Raw genomic sequence first — 25,970 nt, 5'->3', positions numbered from 1 at the left:
GAGAAAAGTTCTAATCCGCAAAGCTGCAAATAAACTCACTACCTCTGAAGATTAAAACTTGTGTTCTTGCCAGGGTTTGCCCTCATCTGTCAAATGACTAGGCTAAAGTAAACTTGAAATAGATTTTCATTGATTTTTCATCTTCACTGGAATCCCAAGACTGCCCTGTTCAAAGCCTTTCGTAAACCCTTTGGTCAGTTTCTCTCGACAAAGCAGTCCTTAAGCAATGCTGTAGATCAGCCTCTTTTATGACGGTTTCATTTTTTCATCTGGACATCTTCTCTTAGAAATAATGCACTGTTTGTCCTATTATCCTTTTTCAGGCTGTGGGGAGAGGGGGAGGAGGCATCAGGTCAATCCCCATCGTGGCAGGTGGAGCACAGGAAGCCAAAGATGCACAGGTTTGTCTGGGGTTTTGTCTCCACGGTTTTCTTTCAGTCTTACTGTCCCGTGTTAAGAAAAGAGGTATGGCAAGAACCCAGCACTGCTCCATCAGAACTGGCTGCTAGAAATCATGTTGCCTTTTCTCTAAGGTGCACATCCTTTATCAACTTCCTTCCCAAGTGCAATGAGGATTTAACTGTAATCTGACTGACATGACCAAGTGCCTCTGCTACTACCCACCACATCATTTGTGTTTGGCTTTTCTAGGCCGAGAAAAAGTCAATGAGATGATTCTATAGATGAGCCAAGTGAAAAAGTACACTTCACCACTGAAGCAGGTAAGCCCATTTTTCTTGCTGGTCCTGGGAGCAAAAGCAAACTTGTTTATAGAGGTGTGTGCAGTTATTTCCTTCATGAGAATAGCAGAAACTTTTGCTTTGTCTTACTTGTCTGTCCTTTCCCACGATGGTGTGGTTCTCTGTACAGATGCATTTTGATTTCTAACTGACTGTTAGAGAGGAATTTGAGGATTCCTCAGAAGTACAAATTCAGCACTAAAGCAATCTGTGTCTCTTGTAGTGGGCTGTACGGCAGGGTGGCATGTCCAGTGTCACTGGTAGTCCCTCAGGTGTTCTTCACCACATTAAACACAATGTCAGTACAAGGAATGTGTCAAATAGTGTTCGGCAGAACCATGTATTCAGTTCCTGTAGACTAATACAATGCTTTTATCTCTAGTGAATAGTGTCAATCAGCTCAGCTGATGATCCAGCCCCAATATACTTGTAGATGAACCTGACAAATCCTGTACAATTACATTGAACCTCCACTTTCTTCTTTTCTTCTTTGTTTCATCTGTAGGGCAGGTAGCTTCTTGTCTGTACTGTAGTGCTAGTCTTACATCTATTTGAGGCTGCCATGCTCCAGTCTCTGATCCCAAGGGCTGGTTTAAGAGTTCAGTTCTACTAGAGGCAGTCGTGTTCCTGAAACTCAAATTCCTGACCCTTGTGGTAGCCAGGAATCAACCTCATCATATTTTCCTGCAATTTACATGTGCAGATATGTTATCATTTGTTTGCACTTGTGAGGCCCTCACAGTGGTATGTTTGTCTGCAGCCAGCTTTGTGTTCTAAACTGCTTCTGGTGCTGTCGTAGAGAGCTAAGAGGGATGTGTCTTGGTACACAACAGCTTGTGGGCTTCCCAGGTCTTCATGAGAGTTTACTAAAGCTGACATCCTGAAGAGGATAAAAAGCCTCCCTGTTGCAACAAGCTGGTGGAAATATTTGGTAGGCTTTTAGAAGCAGGCATATGGGTACTCTTCCTCTCAGAAGCCAAAGGCACAGTGGTTTTGATGTTAATAGGCATAAGGGAGGAAGAGAGTGTCTGGGGTGAGGAGAATCTGCTGAAGAGAGATGTGAGGAAGCCTTTCTCCTGAGCTTGGTTTCAGTTTGCTGTTGGCTGAAGAGGTTCAGACCCATCAGTCCATAGGCAGTTTTCTTTGTTACCACCAACTGCCTGGCTGTGACTATGCCCACCCTGCCCCACTCTCGGGGACCTTTCCCCTGTATGAATGTTTTGGTCTGTGAAGGAGGGAGCAGCCTTCCCTCCTTGCCCTGGCCACTCTTTCTAAGGAAGTGACATGCAATATTAGATTACATCTGTGTTCTATAGAAAAAAAGCTGGAAGGTGAAGAGGTTAATACCCCTTGATAGGTGCAGCTGGAAACGTAGCCCTACCAAATACTGCTTATCAAGCCAAATCTGGTAGTCTGATAAATCATTAAGAATCCCTTTGATAAAACCATCATCGCTGAACCAACCAAATAGCTCCAAAGAGACAGAAAAGCTTCTACCAAACTGGAATGTATCAAGGAACAGGACCCAATCCTCTTACACTGAAAGACAACTCTTGACTTGTTTTGGTGCAGTTAGATTACTAATATGTTTTTTTGGGTGCAACCAATCAGAACTAAATGCAGTTATGGCATCTCTGGGTGAAGACAGAAGAAGAAACCATCTCGTGAAGTTTCCCTGTCTAAAGCAGACAGGAAGGGAGGAAGTGTGGGCTCCCAAACAGATTTCACACAACGCCTTTTCTCTGTCAGTAAAGTGAAATATAACTGCCATGCTAAAAGGTTTTGCAGCAGCAATTTGCTTTGAACTGCAAGCATAAGACAAATGTGCTATACAAGCCTCGGTTCTGCAGCTGTGAAGGTGGTGAAAAGGAGAATGTTCTCCGGTCCAGAACCAAAAGATATTTAGGAAGACCTTGTTCCAAAGCTCCCAAAACATTCTGGCACAAGTGGAGATACTCTGCGTTCTGTCTTGTATAACACACTGCCCACTCACTTTCTAGTTACACAAGAACCACCTTCTTGAGCACCACATTTTCTGATGCCATTGGGACTGCTTTTGTGTATCTCAGCTTTGATAAAAGAGTTGAATGTTGCTAGACATTTCCTTCTAGGAAGAACTGCATTTCTTCCAGGGTGGGTTTTTCTTCTTTCCAAATATGCCTTTCATTTATTGAATCCCACTGCATGTTCTGTAGATAAATGTTTTTGCAATATTGCATGATCAAAGTCAAGGGGAATATGGTCTTTGCCCTCAGTGGAGGAAGTCTTGGACCACAAAATAGGAACTGTCACTGATACCCCAACTTGGAAATAACATATGATTCCAAACTGAGAATCAAGAGTCCAAAGAAAATGCTTCTCATTTACAAAGTAATAAAAAGTTGAAGTATGTAGAAGTGTTTGAAATGCTGCATGAGAAGGAATTATTTTGTAAGAGTACTTCTGGTTTCTATTATCCAGAGAATCTCAAGGGAATAGCTTTGTATTAATAATATCTCCTCTGTTATGTAGATTGCAATATGCCTAGCACAATTGCTAAAGTAATTAGGTGCTGCTAATTCTTTCTCTTTTTCTTCCTTTTTCTGAGGAGGTAAAGAGATGAGGAGAGGAGTTTAGAGCAAAGTATGCATTGCACTACAGGCTTCCCACAGATTAGCAGCATCAGCCATTATGTTTCTCATTTTTTTTCTGTGCTTTTCTTAAGCTCTTCTTCTAGACTGTCTCCATTGTAATGCTGACTGGCTGCACAGTATCATAGCATCATTGCATTCTTTATTCCTGATTATTTAATACTTCACTGCAATTCCATTCATCAGCTTGCTTTAATATAGTCCTGTTTTAAAGGTGCAAAATAAGGAAGCTGGGGAGTGAAGAAATAGCTGAATATTGAATTTTTGTTTGGAAAGCTCTGAATTGATCTCGAGGTAAAGAATCCTGACTTATCCTGACTATAAAACACTGATCAAGTTTTGATCTGCCCTTTCCTGACAGATACTGCATAAAGCTTGGTCATTAACAATTATTTTAAACCTTTTGTAAGTATTTGAAAAGTTGCTGGAAAAGATGCAGAGGATTTAGAATTAAACCTCTAAGATTTCAGCTGGTTTAGATGTTTTCCCCCCTGTGCCTCCCTACGAGATTCTCTCTGTTAAGTCATCACTAAAGCAATCGTACACTACTTAACAGAGGTGCTATTTTCTACTGCATGTGTCTGCCTAGGAATTCTGCAAGAGGCATTTGAGAGCCCTGCCTTCCACCAAACACATAAAGAGGCATAGCAGAGAAAGCTTTACAGATTTATTCCATTCTCTATGCATTGCCTTTCTGGGAGGGAGGGAGAGAGGGAACTGGTGTCAGGTCATGTTGCAGAGCAGAGTCTGCAAGGACACAGAAAAACCTTTTGCTAACCCTCAAAGATTTTGAATAGCTCCATACAGCAGTGCTCATTATCATGAGTATTTTTCAGGCATCACATAGGGATAGGAAGTTAAAGAAACATGCCACAATATCCACTTTCTCTTTGTCCTGGCCCTTACACCACCATTTCCAGATCTAGGGAAGAAGAGCAGGGAGAAGGAGGCAGGTCACAGGCATCCTCAAGATGGTACTTGTACAGAATTAACCATGTTGGAAAAGATCTTAGAGATCATCAAGTCCAACCTATCAGCCAACACCATCTAATCAACTAACCCATGGCACTAACTGCCTCATCCAGTCTCTTTGTAAGCACCTCCAGTGATGGTGACTGCACCCCCTCCCTGGGCAGCCCATTCCAATGGGCAATCTCTCTGGCTGTGAAGAACTTCTTCCTAACATGCAGCCTAAACCTCCACTGGCACAGCTTGAGATTGTGTCCTCTTGTTCTGTTGGTGGTTGCCTGGGAGAAGAGACCAACCCCCACCTGTCTACAACCTCCCTTCAGGTAGTTGTAGAGAGCAATGAGGTCTCCCCTGAGCCCCTCCTAGGCTAAGAGTGCACATCCTAGGACCAGCTGTGGACTTCCTGTATCATGATGGTAATCCCATTGGGAAGAGGTGTCACTTTCCACCTATGATGGGCAGCTCTGTTCCCATGCTTAGAAAGTTATTGGCAGAGGATTCCCATGGCACCAGCAGCCAAATGACAGCTGGGCAGGAATGATCAAAAGCAGTCAGAAACAAAAAACAAGATACTTTGTTGTCACTTGCTGCCAGGTAGGTGGTGTTAACCTCATATCACACTTTCTAGTGCTTGACCCATGGACAGGATCTGCATGAACAGCAGTCTCTTCAGGCAACTGGATCAAGCCATATCCCTGGATCAGACCTTGTGTGCCACAAGGAGCAAAACAGCTGAGGAAGTGTAAGTGCAGCACCAAAAAACACATTTCTAACAGAAAGGTTCTGTGTTATTTTCCCATGGGCAACCAGCAAGGCACATGGTGTCAATACAGATTCATTTTAGCTTGCTTGGAGGGGGAAAAAGGAAAATAAAGAGACTGTAAGGGGATATAGTGTCTCATTGAGAAAGTTGTGTATATCATGCTTTGAAGGATCCTCCATTTTCAGTTGTCATGGAGTTCAGCATTGCTCCCTCCAATTTCAAACCAAATGAAACTTAACAGTTGGTGAGCTGAGTGTGTGATGCACTGGGGGTTGCTTTTCCACATGCAGCTGCAGCAGCTTTATGGATTTCTCTGTTGGGCCTGGCCCTCTGAATAACAGGCATAATTGAGGGGCTGCTTTGCTGAAATTCTATGCTCTGAATGAAGATTGTTTTCATTTGGGGCAAACATTCAACTCCTGACAATATTAGGCTGAGCAACATAAGGCCTAACTACTAATCTGAGGTTTCTTAGTCAGTTCTTGACTTCTCAGACCTTCACTGTTTTGCCATCTGCTATGATTGAAAATTGCCTTCTGCAACCAAAGGGAAAAATCTAATTGCTCAGCAAGCCATATGGGGTTATTAAGATCCTTAAACCCTGGTATGCCATAATGCCTGGGCCCAAAGGACCCCAGGGCATGTAAATATTGTGTGATTCATTTTATAGCTTCAGACTGCAAGCTAGGGATTATTTTGCTGGCTATCTTATGATGAAAAGTGGTGGTCAAGTAGGTTACTGCAGATGTTGCTTGGTGAGGCCAATCCATGGCAAGTTTGTTCAGAGCTGTGACAGATGAGAAGTGGTTTTAATGGTGTTTGATTGCAAAGGGGAAATGTTTTGTATTGGTCTGACAAATGATCAGAACCCAGCCAGTGTCCTCAATTGTGCCAGGGATGCTAAAGGCAGCCTCAAATGTTGATATTAGGAAGCCAGAGAATACAATTACTCCTCTTCAGAACGACCCAGACTTGGCTTCTCGTCCACGATCTAAAGTTGATGATCTCAATTGTACTCCCTTTTCTTTCTTAAGGATGGCACAGCTATTCCTCTAAAGATGCCTGTTCTTTAAAATGAGCTGCTGGCCTTGTTCTCTGTTTTCTCTCTTTCTCTAGTTGTGACGTCTTGGAAAGATTCCTTTCTAGCAAACCCCACTTCCATAGATTTGATACAACTGTGGGTGAGAATATGAAAGCTGATTTTTGGCTGATAAAGTTTCAGAAATGAATGCAGGAGCTGTGAAATGTACATGACATTAAAGAAAGAATAGTTCAGTAAATGCAAATAAATGCAGAAGTGGATATTTTAATTTGGATTCATGATTCATGCCAAAGGATTACCAGCAAACCATTAAAATGTGGTGATGACATAAAAACTCAATGAGAATAAAAATTCACTGCTGCCAGTGAGCTAATTGTAGTAGGGGAGGTCAGCATAATGTCTTTGTTCTTTTTGAAAAATGCCTATTTCAAGGTTTGTCTTTCTTAATTATGCCTCAGAAAGTTGTTTTTCTTGTAACTGGTGTGCTGTTGTATCAGTTCTTGCATCTTACAACGTGACAACCATGGTCAGTAGATGTATTCCCATTCTGCAAGTCATGGAATGAATTGTATTGAAAACTGACATTACTGATTGCCATTTTGCTTTGTGCTAGGAAAGAGGAGTGAAGATTTTCACAGTATCACAGTATCACTTAGGTTGGAAAGGACCTTGAGGATCATCAAGTCCAACCTATCAACACAGACCCCATGCCTAGACCATGGCACCAAGTGCCACGTCCAATCTCCCCTTGAACGCCTCCAGGGTCGATGACTCCTCCACCTCCCTGGGCAACCCGTTCCAATGCCAAATGACTCGCTGGGTGAAGAACTTCCTCCTCACCTCGAGTCTAAACCTCCCCTGGCACAGCTTGAGACTGTGTCCCCTTGTTCTGGTGCTGGTTGCCTGGGAGAAAAGGCCAACCCCTTCCTGGCTACAACCACCTTTCAGGTAGTTGTAGAGGGCAATGAGGTCACCCCTGAGCCTCCTCTTCTCCAGGCTAAACAACCCCAGCTCCCTCAGCCTCTCCTCATAGGGCTTGTGCTCAAGGCCTCTCCCCAGCCTTGTTGCCTTTCTCTGGACACGTTCAAGTGTTTCAATGTCCTTCTTAAACTGAGGGGCCCAGAACTGGACACAGGACTCAAGGTGTGGCCTAACCCGTGCTGAGTACAGGGGCACAATGACCTCCCTGCTCCTGCTGGCCACACTATTCCTAATGCAGGCCAGGATGCCATTGGCCCTCCTGGCCACCTGGGCACACTGCTGGCTCATATTCAGGTGGCTGTCAATCAGCACGCCCAGGTCCCTCTCTGTTTGGCAGCTCCCAGCCACTCTGACCCCAGCCTGTAGCTCTGCATGGGATTGCCGTAGCCAAAGTGCAGCACTTGGCACTTGGACTTCAGTGATTTCAGTCTAACTCCATTTATTTCTCTGTAGGTCATTGTTCCTATTTTAAGACAATTGGATCCAAAGCATGTCTGAATAAGCTTTCGTTTCTGTAGCCCTGGAGTCAACACATCTTGCTATTTTGAAAGTGAGATAATTTAAAGGAGGTAAAGAAAAGTCTTTCCTGTTCTAGTTATATTTATACTGTCCAAACAGCTTCCTTATTTTAGTGTTCTTGGAAATCCCCGTTAGAAAGAGAGTGATCATTACCATCTCTCTGACAGTTGAGAGTACAGTCAAACTTGACATAGTTCTTTTTTGTTTCTTACATTAACAGGTTCTTTGAGAAGCCCTGAACAAATGTGGTTGGGTTAGGGTTTGGATGAGATGTGCAGGTTTATTGGTGGTGGTGATTTATTTTTTTGTATAAGCATCTCATGGTCTTCCCTACTTCGTTTGCTTAGGCTCAGCTAACAGAATCCTCAAGCTGAAAGGAGGGTGTGCCTACTAGATATGCTCTGGGAAAGCAGATGCTGTTCTCTAACCACTCATGGGCATTCAGACCCCCAACCCAGATGGTGCTTGGAACTCATCTGAAGGATGGACCCCCCCCCCACGACGTGGACTCAAGGTAGGCATAGCTCTGCAAACAAGGGGTGTGGGAAAACAAGGGAAAGGGGTGTGGAGGAATGGGGACAGGAGCTGAAGAGCTTGTCATTAAGTCAGACTTCTCATGACTTTGCATGTAGGTGAATGAACCTGCTGCCATGATGGCATCCCATTTCTTTACCCACATGTTATTCTTCACCACTCTCTGCTGTGCGTTAGGCAGAAGCGTGTGCCGCCTCCTTTTGTTGTAACTCTTCTTTTGTAGTTCTATTTGAGATGATGGTATGAAAAACTTCTTACCCTGTGCTAATTGCAATGTCCATCCTAATGCATCTCATACAAGGGACAAAAGTTAACGGAGCCCTCAGTTCATGAAGTGTTGCTGGCAGGGCATGCATGCCCTTAACAAACTATCGTTATGCCTGAGTGGTAATTAAAGGCAGCACAAACCCAGCAAAATCCTAACTCATCTGAAACTAATGGGAATTTCATCTCCACCATGCCCAAGTTTTGATTCTGGCTTCTTTATACATTGCTGGTGGTGCTGGTCTTTGATGTGGATCTGAAGTGAGCCCATGAGGAATTATATAATGAAAATCATTTGAAGCCATCCCTGACCTAATCTGGCTTGAAAAAGATCAAGAGCTTCTAATATCATTACTGTTGTATAAGGCTGAGCATGTTTGTATTTGTCTGGCTTCAATCTTAAGGGTGCTCTGAACTATGCCTGTGACTTAGCTGCATATCCTTACCTACTGAGTTATGCAAGCAGTAAATGCATAGGTGGCTATTGTAACTCAATGTTAGACTGATCCTTCCTGCACAAGATTTTTCATAGTTTTGTTTAATTTTTGTTATCTCAGTCTCAGAAGGGTATCTAATCAATATTTATTCTTACCTGTGTGCATGAGTCAGAGCATCACTAGGCCTCTTCATTTTTAAGCAGCACATGGCGAGCTTTGTCTCAATAAAACTGGCAATGCTGGAAATATCTGCAGATGTCTCCAAGGGATTTTCTACAGAAGTACCATCTCTGCAAAGCTGTACAAGAAACAAAAATCTGATTTACTACTGTTACATTACACCTTTTGTTAGATAGAAATGTGTTTTGTAACTGATGAATGGAGAAAACTGACTTCTAAGTAAAATATTCCCTGCCTTTAACTAGCACCACAGATGCATGTGATCATGAGATAAAGGGCAGTGTCGTCTCCCCAGAAGGGGTAGCCAAGAGAGCAGATAATAAGCTAAAATGTAAAAACCACTGTTAGGAATGGAACTGTTTTTCCCCATTTTCAAAGGTAAAGGCTCAACTTCAGGCTCCCCAAATCTGTGGCTGGCTGAGAGCATGGTTGAAGGAGGAGTCTCAGACAGCTATTTACTTATTTTAGTGAGCCAGTGGTGAATTCTGCTGCAGGCTCTGCTGCCCTTGTCCCACAGGTAGGACAGCAGAGAGTGACACAAGGCAAGGAAACCAGAAACTCTTCTCCTCTTTTAATGGGACTTGTCCTTCCAGAAAACTGGTATAGGAAATCAAAAGGATAAGATCAATAAACTTTCCCATGTCCTTGAGCTGTATAGAATTTAACATAGAGAAACATCATGTTTTCTATCTTAAAAAAAAAAAATACTTTCTTCCTGATAGATAAATTGCCTGCTGATCTTCACAGCCAGTGACTTTCTCATTAAATAACATTCTCTCTCCTAATGTGCATCATTAGAATTAGATAACCCACAACTCCCTGAAGTTTTGGAGAGTCCTTGGTATTGACAGAGCTCCAGTACTGGGCAGGACCACCTTCAATCCTCAAATCTTTTGATTCATCTGCAGGCAACCTGATCTTGTGCTACCAAAGTGTAGTGAAAAAGAGCTTCCAGTTCTTAGGAAAACTCAACTGTAAGCAATTAGATACAACTGTAAACAAATAGATTAAGTCTAAGAGCCTTGTCTTTAAGGACAATAACCATATACTGCTACTAATGACAATGCAATTGAATGTCTTTTCCTTGGCTAAACATCCCTAACAGGATGTTTAGTGTGCAGTGATTTCCTCTGACTCAGTGACTTCACTGTGAATCAGCTAGAAAGGCAGATTTCTAATGAAGATTAATAAATTAATATTTATCTAGGCTGTGTGCTTAAGCTCCTGATGCACATTGAGATCAGTGCTGAGGGCTGTTACAGCACTGACACACACCTGCAGCCTGTTGTGGATTAATGCAGCCTCTGTTTTAAATGGGTTATAACCAAGTGACTCTTACTGTGTCCAGTGTTGCTGGCCACCAAAGAAAATGGAAGGAGAAGGATCTGGCTTGTTTGTCTAGCTCCTCATCACTAATGAGTTTAGTTATAGCAGTTTCTTGTGCCTACCTAAGTGTTTTTTCTCTAGGAGGTGCACTGTCAACTCAGCATTTTGAGATGCCTTTGGAAGATTAAATCTGTCAAGAAAAAAAGCTCTTCCCTCTCTCTCTCTCTCTCTCTCTATCTTTCTTTCCATGTGTGATCCTTAAAAGCAAGATCCACACTTAGCACCTCCAAAGCTAGCCCTATCTTCAATGTTTTTGTGCACTGGTTAGAGGTCAGCTCAATTCTTTACAGGCAACAAGGGTCATTCAAAGAAGTGTCCCCCCAGTTCAGGCATGAGAAATACTTTTTTTCCCTTTCCCAACCCTTCTCTGCTGAGTAAAGTTACACAGTGTATATAATAACACCCATACATTTAAGATGTTCTATCATCTTGTTCTCAGTAGAAGTTATAAATGAGAGAATTCATCACTTCTAACTTTGCTCATGGTACTGTATATGTCTGCTGAAGTGTCTCTGTGGATAAGGCATGCTCTGTGTGGCTAAAAGACCCAGAGAATGATGTTGACATCAGTGAACATAAATGTAGCATCAAGTTTTTCTGTAATAACACTTTTCAGCTGAATTGGCCATGCTGTGACCTCTGTTAAATTTATGGGAATGAGAGATTTGAGGCTACTCCTTGGCCTTTCAAGTTCCTGAATGATTGTGAGAAGAGAAGAATCCTTTAGGGATCCCTTCACTATAAAGTGCTGCAAGTCAGAGTTTCCTTGAGTCTTACTACTGATACGAAGAGTTATGTTTGGACCTGCGTAACCCCGCTGTTATCTCTGACAAAAACCAAGATGTGAGCCTCTGTAAACCACACCTGACCAGATAAGGATTCAGCAAAGATGTTTAAGTACAGTGAAGATTGGATTCTGCCAGGTCTTAGATATCTCAGCATAAGAGTTCAAAGCAATGAAAAATAACTCGATCTTTAATCTGGCAAAACCAGAGCAGTAGTGTAAAAGGATGTGCCTGTGCCATCTAGGTTCTGTGTTTAGTGCATCCCAACCTCTCTCCTGATTTTTGTGTAGCATTTCTGCAGTGGATTAAGATTTTGTTTGTTTGAGACTAAACACTTCTCCACTAACTCTGTACAAACAACAGCATGGTGCACCAAAAGCAAGAGTCAATTGAATTGTACAGAAACAACTCCTCTGTACAGAGCAAAGAAGTTAGGACCGTTCCAAATAGCCCTGGTGTCTGGCATTAGTGAGGTGTGGAGTTAGTTGTAGTCACTGGTCAAAGGGATTTTTCTGGCAGCAGTGTGGTCACTACCACAAACAAATCTCTGTTGGGCGAACTGCCTTGGCAGCTCTGATGGATTTGATCCCTTCTGTGTCCATTTCATCACCCTTAACTGTATTTTGCTGGCCTTTCTTCTCAAAGAACTTGGCCGTGCGGCGGGAAAAGGACTGTTTCCTTGTGTTGTCCTATCTGCCACTGAATATTGAGTCTGACAGTGGCTTTCGAGGGTGAGGCAAAGACAGTGCCAGAAAGCACCTGAGCAAGCTGATTTGGGGAAGATCCTAGGGGAGGAATTAGGCAGGAAGGAGACAGTGAGCTGAGATTTTGCATCACAGGTGAGGATGTGGAGAAGAGTTGTAGAAAGTCTCACGTCTGAGTTTCAAAGGTGATGAGAAAAAGGAACATTTCCTAGGGATCCAAAGAAGCCTCTGTAGCTACAGATCGTAGTAAGTTTGGGAAACCCTGCTGGCCTGAGAGTAAGGGAAGGAAGAAAGGCTGTGCCATGCACAGGCATAACGAGCAGGGAGGAGAATTGTTTGCAATTTTCATGTTTCCCATAGGAGAACCAAGCTTTCTGCAGTCCGATAACACAACCTTTGAAGATCAAAAGGCTGTTGGTGGTTTTGGAGTGCTTGAAGTAAAAGGTAAAAGCACCTCCATCTGACTTCTCTCAGTACCTTAAGGTCCTGTCACAAGGACATTCAAATAGAAATGTGGGCTTGGAGAGACAGTTGCATTTTGTACCACTGAGGGTTTCTTTTCCCAGAGCTATCTTACAGAATTTCATTTGAATTCCAAACTGGGATATCTGGGGGTATGTCTTAAGGCTGAGCTTTTGGTCTGCTGAAATCTTGCCAATGTGTTAGAGACAAGATTGAAGCAAACAACTTAAACATCTGAAGTTTACAGCCAATCTGAGCTTAAAAACCTGCAGTGTACCATTTTATGTCCTTTACCATAGCTAGCAAATCTAATGTGTTTGTTTATTTTCTTGTTTTACTGTCAGAGCTAGTCTAGCTGGGAATACTCCTGTCAGCAGAAAGGAGGATTTTCCCAGAAGCAATATTTCATTTGAAAAAAAAACCTTGCCAAAGGATATTTCTTTTTTCCCAGGGGCTTTTGTTAGAACTGGAGGCCATCATGCAGGATGTACACATGCATCCTTTTGTGGACTGCTGAGTTATCCCAGTCAAAGAGTTAGCATGTATAGAAATGAAATCTCAGGAATTAAACATATAGGACCTTATAAATATGCTGCTGAAACCCCAGTTGTATAAATGCTTGTGATAAAGTACTCTGTCAAAGGTCACAGAACAAGTCTGTGACACTGTGAACTCAGCATAGATCTTGTTGCAGTACTAGGGCTTAAATTTTGGCAGTAAAGACCTCCTAGGCAGTAGCTAATATAAAAGGGAAGGAAAGATGCTTCCCAAACCCTTCCTGCCTTTGGTAAAAGACCAGTGGAAATGCTGATCCTTAAGGTAGCTCCTGGTTAGTATGTGTGTAAGCTGGAAGAATCAAATCTGAGCTCTGGTGATCTGTATGTTGTCACTGTTTTCACTGTAAACAAGGTTCAGGTGTGAGAAACTGGCCATGGTAAGGGTTTGCTAAGCACTGGCAGAGGTTTGGTGTGCATTAAATTCAGGAAGATGGTTTGCCTCGAAGATGCTCAAGAGGTATCTCTCTACATGTGTGGACATAGATAGCAAATTTCTCTTGGGCAAAATAAGTAAATTTGGTCAGATAGTGTGTGGCAATGAGATTCTTTGGCAAGTTCCACAAGATCACACATGCTATTCTCAGCCTGGCTGAAGGGGTTAAAGAGTTAGTTTGACTAGAGCACCTGCTGGCCTTGCTGGAGATGATTGCTTTGTTTCTTCTCTTATTATTTGTTGTGGTGTTTGTCAGCAGAGCGATACTGAATCCTACCTCTCTGGTTTAAAGACAACTTTGTGGTTTTAAGCTGGAGTTATTTATTTAGTTATTTCAAAGTGGCTAATCAGAGGGACAGACCTGAAAAGGCAAGAGAGATTTAGGAGCACCTTTTCATATAACTAGTCAACAGTCCTAACCAAGCCATCCAAGTGATCAGCCTCATAGTGTCACTGCATTGCACATCAGGTACCTGACAAGTTGCATACTAACTGCATCCCAGAAAATGTCTGCTAAGGAAGGCTACTACTGAAAATAACTTTCAGACTTGGTAGCAAGCCTCACACAGGGCTGAAAGCAAACTGCTCTTTGTATATTGCACTGTAATCCAGTCCTTGCAGCTATTAGGCACTGTCAAAAATACTGCAGGATATGCTAACTTACAAGACTATTCTGAAAGCCAGTGCTAGCCAGAAAACATTGAATCTGGGGAGCATTGACTTGTTACCAGATGAACTTACCAGGCTGCATGCCCTTACCGTGGGGTAGGATTGAACTTGCTCTCCCCACATTTCTCAGTGAGTTTATCTTCAAATCTGTCTATGTCTAGGCTGAAATTCCTTCTTTGCCTACAATGAGCCTTTTGCAGGAACCATAGGTATGTGGAAAGGATTTGGTTCCTGGTAGGGCAGAAGATTAGAGAGGTTCAAACCCAAGTTTTATGCTCCCTGGAGGCTGGCAGGTTTTACATCTATCACTGTTCTGGCCTTTTTTGGAGATTGGAGCTCTCTGCAAAAGTGAGATTACAAGTGGCCCACCAAATTCAGAGGAGATAGCATTTTAGTTTGTGCTGATTTCTAGGTGGATGCTGCTTTATAAAAACAAACTTGATGTGACTCTTTCCCTCCCACGGAAGCTAACGATGTTTCCTGCAGCACTCCTAAACCTAGGTCGTTCCTGTTTATTGGCCCAACTTCAGATAAAGGCTTTACCTCCCTCCAGTGCAAACTTAGGGGTCTTTCTCCTTGTAAATAATTTGCTTAGAAAACATTAAATGGGGAAGAAAGGTTTTTGGAAAGTATCAGCTGTCTGACTTCAGCTACATCTGTGTGCTGCACTAGAAATCTGTGCCTCTCATTACCAACCCTGTTTTATGGAGTGTCCCCATTATCAGTACTGCCAGGGTGAGAGGAGTTGTCACAGCAGCCAAAAAAAAACCCCAGCCAGCCAGCCCCAAAGCTTTCTAATGAAACATCTATTGTGGAATCAATATACTGCAATAGTTTGCCAGGAACTCTATATTCTGGACAGTGTACTGAAATCTCCTTTCTAGATTGCCTTTGTAATACAAAATTTGTCAGTCCTCCACTCTTGAGTCCCTCCAAAATCAAAGCAAACTGAGAATGGTGTAAATATTCCATGTGATAACCAAACAATCAGACAAAAGCCCAAACTGATACCAGTACCTCCTCCTCATAGGATTGTAGTTTGAAATGCCTATTGCACTTTGAAGCAGGAGCCTCAGTATGTTGATAGTGTTTGCAGGAGGAGCTGGCCAAAATGAATGGGTTTTTGGAGGCAACTGTCAGCTGGTGTGATGTGACTATATTGGAGCAAGATTTTGAGAGCTGTCATGATTGCTTGGGAAAAGCAATTTAATTTCAGGCCAACTAATATAATCCTTTTGATGCCAAGAGATTGGCTACTGCTAAGTCCAAATACGAGCTATCTCACCAGCACTTTTATTAAGGCAAACTGTGGGAAAGGTTCACTCCCATTTTGATGGACAGGATTATTAGGGAAAAGCAATAATTTGCTGAAGCCTTATTTACATGCCATTTCTATAGATGGCATTAAAGTTAGCTGCAAGGCCAGCTCTCCCCTCTCTCCCCACCTCAGGATGGTGTGGAGGTGACAAACTCAACCAAGAATCCTCTCAACACTATTGTCAGCATTAGAAACACAGCCTATATCTATGCCTCAGGAATAAACAGAAGTAGAGCTCTTCCCTAAAGTAACCTAACCACAATTCATTCTCCCCTACTTGTTATTGTTTGGTTCACCTCTGTAAAGCTTTTCAGCATTTCTATTCATTTTACACTGTCAAAAGCTGAATAGGAGTAAGATAACAAATGGTTCTGGTAGCAGCTGTCACCACCTACTGTCTGTGTATGCCTGTGTGAATCTCTCAATGGAAATAAAGTACTTCAATAACACATTTTCTCTAAGCTGTCCTCATGGATAAAGTTACTTTCAAATCAGTCCATGAACAGTTTCCAATTTGGTGCCCACTTCAGCCTGCTTCTCCCTCTCTTTCCTCTGCAGTCTATGTTGGTATGCAGCAGCATGATTTAAAGACATTTCAGATAGAAAATACTTTAGCAGCACACCTTCTCTGACCACCACTTGCCTGCATTAGCTCCCTTTTTTCATGGTTGTTATCAAGTTCAATCACTTTGGTGCTAGGCTTTCATAATTGCCTGTTATTTGCATATCTGAAAAACATCTAAAGAATACAACCTGAATATGTGGATGGATCTAGAACAGACATTTTTTGCTTAGAGTAGAGCCAAGCAGTGTATGATATTTACAACGGGTAAGGTAGCACTAACTTTAGTGGTACTGTTCACATCCAGTGCTATGCACACACTTTTCTGGATCAGAGTGTCTAACTCAAAGTGGTGCAATATCAGACTAAAGGTTTGATTTCCTTACATCTGGAAAAAATATCTGTAAACATTTTACACTAGAAACCATGACTTTGAGTTTCCTGATCTTTGAGCTTTCAAAAAGCTGTGGGCAAAGCAGCCAGGGTTCCAATCTCAGCAGCTTAAGTTTTCTGCTTTCCTCTGCACCATCTCAAATTTGCCTATATCTGAGCAGAGACAAATTGGAAATGATCCAAAGAAAAGCAACAAAAAGAATAGAGAGGTTTAGAAAACATGACCCAGGAGAAAATACTGAGAGGCTTGGATTAATTTCATTTAGAGGAGACTGAAAAGAGGCAAGCTAAGAGGTTGCAAGTACAGAGAGCATAGGGTGGTTAGTGGCTCTTTGTGTCAAATAAGGATACCAAAACAAATGTATGGGCTATTTTGCAGCATAGAAGATGTGGAAAAACTTTGTGTCAGCTTGCTAATATGGGTGAGAAGTCCTACTTCCTGCAGATTTTTAGTCATGGAGTACAGAAGTGTCTTTCAGGGATATTCTGGTCTTTGCTTCTGCTGAGGAGCCCCAGCTCTACAATTCTGTGATTTCCCAAGCACTCTGCCCACAAACCCGAAAAGGAGTTATTTAATATCTATTTATTCTTTCACTAGGATGCCTATTAGCTAGCTTTTCCATTTCCTGTTAGGAGACAAGTACTCTTTTCCTTTCAGGTGACAAGTGTTTTTGTCCCCATCAAGCCTCGTTCCTGAGTGTAGGGGGAGAAACAAAGCCGAAAGAGAATGGCACTTTCTAATCTTACTCACTCAGTGCTAGAATATTTATTGTTTTAACATAAAATCCCTTCAATATTGTAGAGGGAAAAAGGAGTAGGAAGAGGTTATCTCCTTGTCAGCTGCAAAGCTCTAGTGCTTTACAAATGTTTTTGAATTAAGTTTGGCATTACAGCCCCGAAACCAAGTATAGCTGGACCCTTTTTCAGGATGTCAAGAGCATAGTTGAAGTGATTGACGTCAGAGTAGACAGGGAGAGCCCAGAGAGCCCAGCTTGCAAGTCCTCTATTCTAATCACAGGCCATATTCCTGTGAAGTGGCAAGTGTCTCTCTTTTTGAAACTTGATTTGAGCAGCAGATGCTGGCTTTTAAAATCTTTGCAGCAAGCATCTTTTTAGCATCCTGTATCACGGAACAAGTCAATCTCTCATCTGCACAGCAAATGTTAGTGTTGGGGTTAGTTGTGGGGATACAGGGCATCTTTCAAGGTCTGTAAGACAGCTGTACTCTTGGGGACACTGTTTTCAAAATGCCCTAATGCTACCTCTTTGAAAGCAGCCTTTGTCTGTAGAATTTAACTATTTAACAGATTTAACATTACTAGAAAGAGAGAGCCTGATGCCATTATTCAATTTCATTCTGCACACAAGCAAACAGTTTATCAGAGTCAGTTCCCAGCAATTGTAATCCAATTTTTTGTTATCTTGCGTTGTTTAAATCAGGAGGGAGAAAGACACTGTAGATCCATCTGCTAAAATGTTTAAACAAGTGGTGCTTGTTTGTGCTTATGCTGGTTTTACAGCAGCATTATGGAAACACGACAGGGGAACTAAAATCTGATTACGTCTAAGTCCTTGCCCATTGTGTGATTATGATGAACCATGACTTCTACTGGCACATGATGAATTACATGGCCATAATACAAGGGATTTCCAATATAATGAACTGAGATTAGCAGCACTAGAGAAATCTGGGAATAATGATACAACTTTGAACAATCAGTTTTACTGTAAATGCTGCTAGCTCTGGCTTCCAGGAAACAGGAGGCTGGTGGATATAACTGTGACCTACCTGCTGGGGTTTCCTACACCTCCTTTTTCTTCTCTGCTCCTATGAAATTAATTGCAACCTTGCCAAAGTGCTAGGAACTCCCTCTTTTACTCTTTTCTTGCAGTATACTGATAAAACTCAAAGCTTTCTAAAATGTCAAAGGTCTTTAGGTAACTCTTTTGGGGGGGTGCTCAGCCTGAATCTGGAAAGGCCTCTGCTTGTGAAAACATAGAAATATCTGCTTATTGAAGAAAAGGTCTGTTTAAGACAGCTCAAGTTTGAGCACTTGAAGGCAGGAAGTAATGAAAATCACAGATTAGTTTCAAAGATCATAGCCAAGGTCATGTTATTTCTGTAGTATCTGAGGCAGGCAGGAATTCTTTCCTTCCACAAAAACACAGCTTTTGGACTCTCAGCTACTGGAGAGAAAGACATCTGTGTCCAGGAGGCAGTTACCCACTACTGAACCTGTGCTTTCTCACCCAGAAATGAAAGGGTTTCTACACAAATCCAGTGGCTGTCTTTTGACTTTAGAGAAAAGAAGGGAAACAGAGTGCATGTTGGAAATGCTGTGGGGAAAAAAAAAAGGACACTGAACCAGACCTTTTGTTTAATCAAAGGATTAAACACTTCGTCCAGTAGTGCATGGACAGTTGGGGTAGAGTGGGAACCTCCCCTGATAGTTGAGATATCATTTGTCTCTGGTAGAGCTGGGATTAAATGAACAAACCAACCAGAGTTGTGGGATTTTTTTTGTTTGGTTGGGTTTGGGGGGAGGTTTTGCTTTTCTGTTTGTGGGGGTTTTGTTAGTTTGTTTTCACTGTCTGGGACTTGAATTCCCCCCATACATAAATGGGGTGAAGATCTGGAGAAAACTACAGAATCACCTGGGATTCTTTTTTTCTCTTTTTTTGTTCAGTCTGGTACCCCCTTCCTGCTATGATTTATTTATGGTTCTCAATTTTCAGATTTGGTGCGAAATGACATGTCCTGAAACCATCCCCATCCCAGGTTTGTGCTTCTTGCTCCCTTTGGTATTATTATATCTAGTCAGTACAACGACAGCCTTGCATTTACTTTGCCATGGTGATTGTACTTTGTTCATCTCATACCTTCAGAGCTGTTGAAAGGTGCTCCATGGCTCCTGCATAGTTTCTGTGTCCGTAGCAAGCACGGGCTTGGTCGATGGCTAACTTAAAGTGTCTACTAATGCGGGGCAAAGTGCGGCCATGCGGTGCCGGTGAAGGACCGGCTTTGCCAGAATCACAACCTGCTGATTGTGTGCTGGTAGACAGCCTAGCCTCAGCGAACTCGAGGGAAATGTCCTCCTCATCGGTGTAGACCAACCTCTTTTCGATGCACCTTAGCTTATGAGACAGCTGTGCTAAGTTGGAATCACTTTTCTCAGCTGGTTTTTCATTGTTTTCCAATGTCTCTTTACAACTTGCTTTGACTACATCGTTGCTCTGATTTGATCTCTTTCTCTGTGCCTTGTTTTCTGCTGCGTCACCTCTAGAGCTAAGTAAGGGAGTATGAGATGGAGGTGTTGGGTAGGATCCCTTGACAGTCTCTGAGGTTTCTTCTTTTTTCTTAGTTGGTGTTTCATTGTTTTCTGATTTCCGTTTATGACTTGCTTTGTCCACATCACCACTGTGATTTGTCCTCTTTTTCTCTGCCATTTTTAAGCTTTCCTTATTTTCTGCTGCACCCCTAGGGTGGCATATGGAAGTATGAGAGACAGGTGGTGGAAAGAACTCTAGGACACTCTCCACCAATTTTTTCTTAGTTGGTGTTTCATTGTTTTCCAATTTCTGTTTATGACTTGCTTTGTGCACATCATTACTTTGATTTGTCCTCTTTTTCTCTGCCATTTTTAAGCTTTCCTTACTTTCTGCTGCACCACTGGGGCGGCGTATGGAAGTATGAGGGAGAGGTGGTGGAAAGAACTCTTGGACAGTCTCTAATGTTTTTTCTCTTTTCTTAGTTGGTGTTGCATTGTTTTCTGATTTCCATTTATCACTTGCTTTGTGCACATCATTACTCTGATTTGTCCTCTTTTTCTCTGCCAATTTTAAGCTTTCCTTACTTTCTGCTGCACCCCTGGGGCGGCGTATGGAAGCATGAGAGACAGGTGGTGGAAAGAGCTCTATGACACTCTCCACCAATTTTTTCTTAGTTGGTGTTTCATTGTTTTCTGATTTCCATTTACCACTTGCTTTGTGCACATCATTACTCTGATTTGTCCTCTTTTTCTCTGCCATTTTTAAGCTTTCCTTATTTTCTGCTTTTCCACCCCGGGGGTGGAGTGTGGGAGTATGAGAGACAGGTGGTGGAAAGAACTCTTGGACAGTCTCTAATGTTTTTTGTCTTTTCTTAGTTGGTGTTGCATTGTTTTCCAATTTCCGTTTACGACTTGCTTTCTCCACATCACCACTGTGATTTGACCTCTTTTTCTCTGCCATTTTTAAGCTTTCCTTACTTTTTGCTGCACCCCTGGGGTGGCGTATGGAAGCATGAGAGACAGGTGGTGGAAAGAACTCTATGACACTCTCCACCATTTTTTTCTTAGGTTGTGTTTCATTGTTTTCTGATTTCCGTTTCCGACTTGCTTTGTGCACATCATTACTCTCATTTGTCCTCTTTTTCTCTGCCATTTTTAAGCTTTCCTTATTTTCTGCCGCTCCACCCCCGGGGTGGAGTGTGGGAGTCTGAGAGAGAGGTGTTGGAATGAACTCTTGGACAGTCTCCAACAGTTTTTCTTTTTTCTTAGTTGGTGTTTCAGTGTTTTCTGATTTTGTTTTAGGATGTGTTTTGACTACATCGTTACTCTGATTTGTTCTCTTTTTCTCTGCCATTTGTCTACTCTCCTTAGGTACTGGTGCTCCACCCCCAAGGGGGAATGTGATATTATGAGACAGAGGTGTTGGGATGGACTCATTATCGCTCTCTGCTGTAGTGTTTTCTTTTTCCTTATCTGTTTTCACATAGTTTTGTAATTTCCATGTAAGACTTATTAAGAGTGCATCCTCATCACTTTCACTGGGGCTCATTTTCTCTCCTACCTCCTTATTTTCTGCTGCTCCAATCTGTGGGTGCAGTATGGAAGTATGAGGCAGATGTGTTGGGATAGACTCATTGCCCGTCTCTGATGCTGTGTTTTCTCTATACTCAAGTGTTTTTTTCATCTATGTATACTATACCACCTATGAGTTTATATTTCCTTATTGCTGCCATCACTTGAAGAAAGAAAGTGCCCTAGGAGAAAACAGAAAATTAAGAATACTCCTACTGTGCAATGCCCAGAATAAGCATGCAGATTGTGGACACAGTGCTGAGAGAAAGCTCTTCAATAGTTAGTAATTATCAGACTTGCTGTCATTACTCTTTACTGTGTAAATGTTAAAGCCCCTTAAATATTTTTGGTAGTTCTTGGTAATGGCTGTTTGTTTGTGTTAAGCAGTGCCAGTGTACCAGTCTCTTACACCTGCAACAAGAGAGGAAAAAGCTGGCTTTTAATAAAAAAGGAAAAACCCAACCACACCTCTGTGACTCTTTGACTTGCATTGTGTGTTGTTGCAGGGTGTAGGAAAAACATCATGGCCTGATGTTTGAGAGCTGGTAAGCACAGGAACTGCCATCAGGGGTGGACGAGGCGGGGTGGGTATTAAAAAAACAGGCAGATTTTTCTTACAGAGTAGCAAGAGCTGCAAGTGGAGTCCCAGCTTCAGCTGGGAATTTGGGTTCAAAGCCATTTCTTCCTAAACTGTCTGCAAAGTATACTGAAGTGCTGCTACTCAGAAGCAAGCCACCCCTCCCCTAGTAATGAACAGCCTAGTTTTCAGTTTGGGGAACCTGTAGCAGATCCAGACTGGCATAACAAGGTGCAGAATTAGGTCCACAAACCTCTTCTCAACATCCGTTCCAGTACAATAGGGAAGGTGACATGACCTGCATTTTAAACTCATCATTGTGCTGAGAGTCAAAGCAAATGTTGACTTTCATCTGCCTCTGCTGACTCCAGAGTGAAAAGGTGGAAGGCACAGGTAATTCTCAGTGTTTCCATCACTTCTAAAAAGTTTAATTGTAAGGAGTTTAACGATGGTCATCTTTCAGAATGGTTTGTTAAGCATAAGTGCTCGGCCTTTAACCTTGTGGTATTGTTCAGTAGACCTCCATTTGGCACCAGTTTAATGTCCTTGGCTACAGGTACAGACTGTACAAAGGAAAGATACATGAGGAATGCATTTCTGTTCAGCCAGAAACAGGTTTGAAACGATAAGCAACTTGTTGAGTTTTATTGAGGAGCCTACAGTATGTGTTACTGTGCTGGTAAAAGCTGCCAGAAGGTGTCCTAGATGCTGATGGAATGTTTCTTGCAGTGAACCTTTACTGGTTACAGCAACGGACATTAGGCAGTGGGCAGAAATGTATACAAAGGGGTAAAGGGAGGAGGCAAAGGCATTTTAGGCCACATCACTACTGAATTTTAGTGTAAATCTTTCAAATCTTTGTCATGCTTTGTCCCCTTACCTGGCTAAGCCAGGACTGTCTCCAGCCCTGACTCAGGGAACTTGTTGATTTTGATGTTTGTTCACAATCCTCAGGCTGAAAACTTTTCTCCACAGGCAGTTCTGCTACAGTAACTTATTCCTCCTTCTACAACTGTAAAAGAAGGAGCAAGAGGTGAGGGGATAATTGTGTGATTGAAGGGAATTTCAGCAGAATGTTTCCAGCAATGTGCTGAGCAATCAAAACTCCTACTGAGTTCAATGGGGATGGAAAACCACTGGCCCTTCCCAGATAGTGCTCAGCACTTGTCAGAATAGAGCTCAAAGGAATCCTATTGATAGCAAACTCTTTTGAATGGCAGCACTAAAGCAGCTGGGAAAGGCTAATGTCCTTGCACCTGGCAGCAATTTTACCTGTTTGTAAGCCATTCAATCCCTTGTTAAAACAAACCATAGCATAGCCTAAAGATTGGAAGCTGCATTTTTCAGTGCTGGCTTCAGCACTAGGTAATTGAGGAAATGATGATTTCTCTTCACTGTGCAGTGCAACAGACATAGTCCAGCTAGCCCCAGCACCAGCTGAGGGAGTGAGCATGATGATTTTGGTGCCATGTCATGCCAGCATAGCTGTCACATAGGGGATCTGTGATGGCCCTCCATGTGGTCCTGCAGTATATAGCTAGACTGTGTTCTGGAGGAGGAACAGGAGATTTTCACAGCCCCTTGGATGGGCTGTTGACTGAATGCCCTATAGAACAATGAGATTTGTGTGTCTACATCAGGTAGAAGTTGCAGGAGTTTTCCTCTGAGCAGTGGTATAGTACTGAGGAGCCCTGAAGGAGAGAAGTGGTCTCTTCTCCTTACCAGAAGGCTGACAAAGGCAAAGGCCTATGCGTGATGTGTGTGTGTTTGATATCAGTGTGAATGGGAAATTTTCTGGACCAAAGAGTTTTGCTGTGAGGCTGTCTGAAGAACTTTAAAATAATCCACCATGGAGTAAAAAGTATCAGAGAACCAACTGTAAAATACAGACCAATAATTCTTTAATCACTTATGGACTCTCTCTGGTGGACCAACACCTGAAATGAACTTTGCTCTATCAACTAGATTCTTACTGCTGCTATTGTATTTTTGGGTATTCAAACTGATTAAGGTGACTTTGGGCTGTGCAAGGGAAGCACTGTTATAACTCAGGCAGGCTCGCTCTGATCACTGCCTCAATAAAAAAACTTGCAGGGAAAAGCTTTTAGAAAATCATTCTCTTTGTCAGTTAAGTATTTTCCTGAGGCTTTGGTTAAAATGTCTAGGTTTTCTTTTGGAAGCATTTACTGTGAAATGCTTCTAATGAATGGCTGTGCTGGAGGATCTAGGTAGGCAATTCAGCACTATGGTCAGGGGCTCTGAATTTGTGAGCTCTCAGGAATGATCTTCCTGATCAGTCCTAAGCAGATTCAGCTTTCTGCATATTTGAGGGTTAATCTTTGCTAAGAGATGTCTGTCCACGGCACTGGCAGCTACTCTAGCTCAGTATTTTGTTGGGGCTGTCAGTAAGGAAACCACATCTCTTCCAATGGAGAGGCTTGCCTGACAGCGAATATAGATGCCAAAGGGACGTAAGATCAGTCATTTATCTCTTGAAATCTGCCTTTGTCTGGTGATTTCCTTAGATGTCTAAGACAACCTTCTTGGGGAGAGTGGCCTGCCTACTAGATAAGGTGAACTTTCTTATGTGAATGATCTTAGGAACCCTAGTACTTACACTTTTTGTTCTGTATCTAGTTTGATTCTGCTTTCAACACCTTCTCCTATTACCTCACATCAGATTAGAGAAGAACCTGCTGATAAATCACAGTGGCACTTCAGCTGGCACCTAGTTGTTAAATTCTTTGCCAGTTCTTTGATGAGCCCTTTTCCCTTCAAAATCTAACCTTTGGTTTCAACCAAGAAAGCTTTTGCCTTTCCAGTTGTGAAGTAAACCTTTCTAAACAGCAAAGGCTGCAGTGCTATCTTCCTGAATCTGCATATAGCAAGGCAGAACCCCTGGGCTACATTCAGCATTCATTTCAGTGGAGTGACAGGAAAGGAATTTCTTCTAGTACTTCTCAGAGGGGATTAAGCTGCATTGAAACTGGACCATTACATTGCCATTACCAGTTCTTTGGGACAGGAATTCTGTGGGGCTGCAGTTCAGGGGACAAAAGTCTGTTTCCCAGTTTCTGTACAGTCCTGCAGAAGTCACTGTTCCTGAGCATCACAGTTGCCCTTTCTGTCAGAGGCTATGGAGAAAGAATTCAAGGAGAGATTGCCCAGTGCTGGCCTGTTGAATCAAACTCTCCATGGTTTGAAGGTCTAGAGGGACCACAGCAGCTGGGAAGCAGGGAGAGGACATGATGACAACATTTCTTACTCAGAAGCAGGTTCCTTACCCTGACTCTTCAACAGCAGTCCAAGAGGACCCATATGCTGATACTGAATGTACCCTGTGAACATCTTCCTAAAGCTCGGGGCCAAATTAGGCATCAGATCTAGAGATGGCAATAATTCTCCCTCCCTGCCCCCAACCCCAATCAGAGCTGGCAGAGACTTCTGTTGTGACTGTTTTGTTTTGCTTTCACTTCCTCTGCAGCATAAGGTCCAAGCTGCCTCAATGAGGATGGTCTGGCTGTATCTCATCTGCTGTCCCAGAATCTGTAGTTTGTGCTCTCTGCTGTGAATGTCCAGGATGCATGGTTTTCAGAGGTTAACATCACAACATTTTTCAGCCAGAGCATGACTATCTGCATCATCCATGCATTTTGTGCACAGATAGTCCATCTGTCTTTCAGTGAGCTCTGCTGGCAACCGCAGAATTGTGTTGGCCTGTACTCCACCCAGGCTAACTTACCCTGCTCGAAGATCCATGTAATGGCAACTGCTATATTAATATGCTCCTTAGACAGTGATGGGACTTTTCTAGACAGTGATAGGAACCAAACTCTCTCATTTGTAATAGTCTTTTTCTCCCAGGAGGCCATTTGAAATCCCAGGGCAGTCATCTGCTACAGTTCATTTCAGTGCAAATGTTGGAACAGGCAAAACTGCATCCAAAACTATGGAGCAGCTCTAAGAAAACTATACCACTGGTACTTGTACAAGTGTTAGCCCACTCCTTCAATGTCCTCTAGTCCAGACAGAGAACTATAGTACTGTAACAAAACACAGCCAAAGCACCACAACAGCTAGGTCATTAGCTGCCCTCCTCTGTAATAATTTCACTCCTATTGAATTCCAGCTATCTTGATCCATCTCTAAGGTGAGGATGCTCCGGTTTTATCACTTAAAAATGAAGCAAGATTTCTCTGTATTAGATTTACAGCCAGACTTTCT

At 42.5% G+C, this 25,970-nt stretch overlaps 1 long non-coding RNA gene across 1 annotated transcript; it reads left to right on the top strand.

Annotated features, from left to right (window-relative positions):
• Positions 1–211: 211 nt before the first annotated feature.
• Positions 212–5,077, top strand: LOC137458183 (uncharacterized). Its single transcript, XR_010991596.1, has 3 exons — positions 212–401; positions 652–722; positions 4,968–5,077. It is a non-coding gene; the product is annotated as an uncharacterized lncRNA (long non-coding RNA).
• The last annotated feature ends 20,893 nt before the right edge of the window (positions 5,078–25,970 follow it).

This window comes from Melanerpes formicivorus, unplaced genomic scaffold (assembly GCF_026170545.1).
Source record: "Melanerpes formicivorus ecotype bairdi unplaced genomic scaffold, bMelFor1.0.p_v2 SCAF_231, whole genome shotgun sequence".
NCBI classification, from domain to species: Eukaryota; Metazoa; Chordata; class Aves; order Piciformes; family Picidae; genus Melanerpes; species Melanerpes formicivorus.
Note: the sequence above shows the minus strand (reverse complement) of the source record. Positions and strands in the feature narration are given on the sequence as shown.